This window comes from Babylonia areolata, chromosome 5 (genome assembly GCF_041734735.1).
Source record: "Babylonia areolata isolate BAREFJ2019XMU chromosome 5, ASM4173473v1, whole genome shotgun sequence".
Taxonomy (NCBI): domain Eukaryota; kingdom Metazoa; phylum Mollusca; class Gastropoda; order Neogastropoda; family Buccinidae; genus Babylonia; species Babylonia areolata.
In genome coordinates this window covers 24,755,294-24,760,293 of record NC_134880.1, presented here as the reverse complement: position 1 = coordinate 24,760,293, position 5,000 = coordinate 24,755,294, and the positions used below count along the sequence as shown (strand labels likewise).

The following is a 5,000-nucleotide window of genomic DNA, read 5'->3' as shown; positions in this document are numbered from 1 at the left end:
ACACAAACAATCAAAAATAAAATCGCAACACAAAGGCACAGTTTTTGCCGGTATTCTGCACGAAACAAATACATTGTGTGTACAAAGAAAAAAACAACAACAAAAATCATTACATTCCGTTCAATAAATTGAGACGGTTAAAAAACAACAACTCTGTATTAAGCGTATTGAATGTCCACAGAATATGAAGAACGAAATTAAACAGGAAGGTGTTATGGTAAAATGATGCAGAAACCAATTAGCTTGTTACATTAAAGACGAAAATTGAATCCCAGTTTATCTGAAGACACGTGGCTTTTCTTTGTCAGAGCTTAGCCTATCAAAAAAAAACAAAAAACCCCACCCAAAACAACAACAAACAAATAGACACAAAAAGTCAACGCTTCATGGATAGTATGGGTATCTATCTATCTATTTAACTGTCTATCTATCCCTCTGTGTGTGTGTGTGAGTGTCTGTATACATATATATATATATATAAGAAAACAAAGGCGGGGGTAGGGGTAGAAAGAATGTGGGTGAGAGTGTATAGAAGGACACACACACGCACACACACACATATATATATATAGATAGATAGACACACACACACATATATATATATATGTATATACATATTATATACATATATATACAATGAGAGAGAGAGAGAGAGATTTTCACACACACACACACACACACACACACACACACACACACACACATATATATATATATATATATATATATATATATATCGAGACAGACACTCACTCAACCAGGGAGCGACAGATACTAAAACCTTCACAGTTAGAACCCCACCCAATCTTAAGACACGATACCTGACGTACATCCATTGTTTAGGGGGGAAAAAAAAGAAGAAGAAAATAATGTCCGTATAAAAAGTATCTTCTCTTTGTAACACAGCCACACATAATTGTTACTATAAACAGTAAAAAGAAAAACAACAACAACAACAAAACACACACATAAAAACAGCATCCTGCATTAAAAACGCTCAAAAAATAGCAAGAGTTCGCAGCATGACAAAGATAGAAGAAAACTACAAAACAAAACAAAACAAAACAAAGAAAAAAAAAATCCTCCTTTGTTATTTCCGGTCTGGTGCTAGCGTGGTACTGTATCGTAAGAAAGAGAACAGAGTCTGGAAGAGTCTGCACAAGCCGCCTTTATTAGGCCCATAAAAAAGGGCAGAAGAACACAGTTAGGGGGCTGATTCGTGCCGTTTACACAATGGGTAAGGCATTAAGGTTTAGTTGCTCAAAGGTACAAAAAAAGAAAGGGAAAAAGGTATATATATATATATATATATATATATAAAGATAAAAAAAAAAAAAGATTTAGGAAAGATTCGCTGGAACGAGCTCTGGCACAATTGCTTTCGTTTCGAAAAAAAAAAGAAAAAAAAAAAAAAAAAAAAAGCCCACACACATTAAAGCAGGTTAAGAAAAGTAAAGTACAGTAGTTGCACATTAACATTAAAAAAAGTGATGAGAGGAAAAAAAAAAAGGAAAGAAAAAAAAAAGAAAAGACAATTGAAAATTAATGATGTTGAATGGCGGTTGGAAAGGAAGAGAGAAAGTGCTCATTAATCAATCTGCTGAAACTTGTGTGTGTGGGTGGGTGTGATATATATATATATATATATATATATATATATATATATATATATATATATATATATATATATATGAGAGAGAGAAGAGTAGGAAAGCGTATGTATTCAACAGTAGGTTGGAAAACAGCGAAAAGCACACCGCACTGATCACACTCTAAAAAAAGAGGAAGAGAGGGGAAGAGCGGAGAAGAGAGAAAGAGAGAGAAGAGAGAGAGAGAGACAGAGAGAGGCAGAGACACACAGACACAGAGAGACACTCAGAGAGAGAGTGACAGAGAGAGACAGACCGACACACAGACAGAGACAGAGACAGAGAGAGATAGAGTGTTGGTGGGAGGAGGGTGTAACCCCCCCCCAAAACCCCCCAACAAAAAACAAAAACATGCCATATGCCATAAGCAACAGAAAGCACGTGCCATTTAATCAAGCAGGGAAGAGAGGAGTGCAAATATACACGTCATTTGTAAAAAAAAAAAAAAGAAAAAAAAAAAGAAGAAAAATAAAGGTGAGGGGGGAATAAAAAAAAAAGCACACTCGATTCACCGCAAGTACGGGAAGCAAAGGAGAACGATCAGCAAGTCATTTCACTGCGCGTCAGCAAAAGAAGTGAAAATGTACTCGCCAAGAGCGACAAGCTGAAAACAAAACAAAATATCTAACCCCCTGCACACCCCCCCCCCCGGCCCCCCTTAAAAAACCAAAACCCAAAACCAAAACAAAAACAACGAAAACAACAAACAAACAGACAAACAAACAAACAAACAAACAAAAAGCCACCACTGGATCATTTTCTGAAAATATGGAACATGAGTGATGAATCCATCGTGTGTGTGTGTATGTGTGTGTGTGTGTGTGTGTGTGTGTGTGTGTGTGTTTGCGCGCTCGTTTGTGTGTGTGTGTTTGCACGGTCGGGTATGTGTGTGTGTTTGCGCGCTCGTGTATGTGTGTGTTGTGTGTGTGTGTGTGTGTGTGTGTGTGTGTGTGTGTGTGTGTGTGTGTGTGTGTGTGTGTGTGTGTGTGTGTGTGTGTGTGTGTGTGTGTGTGTGTGCGTGTGTGTGTGTGTGCGTGCGCGCGCGCGTGCATGTGTGTGCTGCGATTTAGAAATGAGAATGAGAATGAGAATGCACACGTCGTTCCCTACAAAGTTGTCGAAGAAATGCACGAGCCATTGTAAGATGCCAAGAGGATACAGTGAAAGCGCAGGCGAACAGCTTTGCACTGGAAGAAAAAAAAAAAAAAACAAGAAAAGAAAAAAGAATAATGAGAAAGGACACGTGTTATAAAATAAATCGGAAAGAAGATTATGAAAAAGAGTAAAGCAGCAGTTACGGTGATAAGATGATACATGACCATTGAAGACTGTAACCAAAAAAAAAAAAAAAAAAGAAAGAAAAAAAAAAAGAAAGAAAAAAAAAAAACAAAAAAAAAAAAAGGAGTGGGTTGTCTTCTTCTTCTTCTTCTTCTTCTTCTTCTTCTTCACTCGTGAGCTGCGATTCCCCATGTTCACTCGTATACACGATCGAGTGGGCTTTTACGAGTATGACCATAGGCAAACATACTTCGTTTTTGAAAAGGGCGTGGGAAAAGGAAGGGGATGGTGGTCTGTAATTTGTGAAATATTTGTATTTGTATTTCTTTTATCACAACAGATTTCTCTGTGTGAAATTCGGGCTGCCGTCCCTACAGCGTCACCCCCCCCCCCCCCTTTTTTTTTTTTTTGATGTATTTATTTTTTCCATCGATGTGGATTTTTCTACAGAATTTTGCCAGGAACAACCCCTTTTGTTGATGTGGGTTCTTTTACGTGCGCTGAGTGCATGCTGCACACGGGACCTCGGTTTATCATCTCATCCGAATGACTTGCGTCCAGACCACCACTCAAGGTCTATAGTGGAGGGGGGGAGAAAATATCGGCGGCTGAGCCGTGATTCGAACCAGCGCGCTCAAGATTCTCTCGCTTCCTAGGCGGACGCGTTACCTCTAGGCCATCACTCCACTCCATAAGACTAAAATTTGATTTTTTTTTTCAGCAACACCCCCCACCCCCTCACCCCCCGACTCCCCCCCACTCAAAATCTTTCCTCATCTCCAGACCTCAAGTGACTCTTTTCTCTGACAGGAGGAATGTGGCAGAATGGTTAACTCACTCAGTACGGCCAGTCCTCTCTTCTCCTCTACACAGACCCCTCGGATGTCCAGTGGCTGTCTGAATGACCCAACCTTTAGCTTCCGTCGTCAGAATTGTGGTATTCTTTGTCAACATTCACGTCTTCAGTATAAGAGCCTTCAGCTTGCAATATTTTGATGGTGGTAATTGGGGTGAAACGCTGTTAACGTCGTCTCTTTCGCCTTTCGTATGGAGAGAGTTAAGACGCTCGTCTGACGAATGCAGAAGAGTCCGTGAGGGTCTGGGTGGGTTCCAGAATCCCGCTATCGCCCTTCCTCCCAAGTTTTGACTGGAAAATCAAACTGAGCGTCTAGTCATTCGGGTGAGACGATATAAACCGAAGGTCCAGTGTGCAGCACGCACTTTTTGCACTGAAACAGAACCCATGGCAACGAGAGTGTTGTCCTCTGGAAAAAAAATTCTGCGGAAGAAATAATTATACTCTTATGTCTGATAATTATACACGCACTCGAGGCCTGACTCAGCGCTTTGGAGTTATGCTGCTGGTCAGGCTTCTGCCTGGAAGATGTGGTGTAGCGTGTATGGATTTGTCCGATCGCAGTGACGCCTCCTTGAGAAACTGAAGAAAGAAAATAAAATAAATAAAAAGACCTGTCGTGGTCTCCAGACACAAATAATAATAATAATAATAATAATAATAATAATAATAATAATAATAATAAGGACATCTGCTGACCACGCCAGAGCGAAACAACAGCGCCTGATTCGGATACTATAAAAATCTATACGAATTCATGCCTGCCTACCCCCTACTCCCTCTCCGTATAAATAAGGATGGGGCGTGTGTGTGTGTGTGTGTGTGTGTGTGTGTGTGTGTGTGTGTGTGTGTGTGTGTCTGTGTGTCTGTGTGTGCGGTCATCATTTTGAGTGCATTACTTAGGAAACAACTCCACACACAAAAAAATACATCAATGTATCACAAACAGGACCCCCTCCTAACCCTCTCCCCCAATAAAAAAAAAAAAAAAAGATAAACAGATAAACAAATAAATCAATCCTTAAACATAAAACACCCTGACAGTGAAAAAGTAAAAAGGGCCAGTGAAGAAAAAAGGAAAGCCGGTTACATGTGTTGGAATCAAGGAAGTGTGTTAACACAACGATCATCACATGTGTATATGTATGATTATACCACACACACATACCCCCCCCCACCCCCACCCCAACCACACACACACCCACCCGACCCCCACC

The 5,000-nt window shown here is 40.1% G+C and overlaps 1 protein-coding gene across 1 annotated transcript in view; it reads right to left on the bottom strand.

The window, feature by feature from the left end:
* LOC143282231 (uncharacterized) overlaps nucleotides 1-5,000 on the bottom strand; it is a 412,798-nt gene that overhangs the window by 46,619 nt on the left and 361,179 nt on the right. The window lies entirely within an intron of this gene.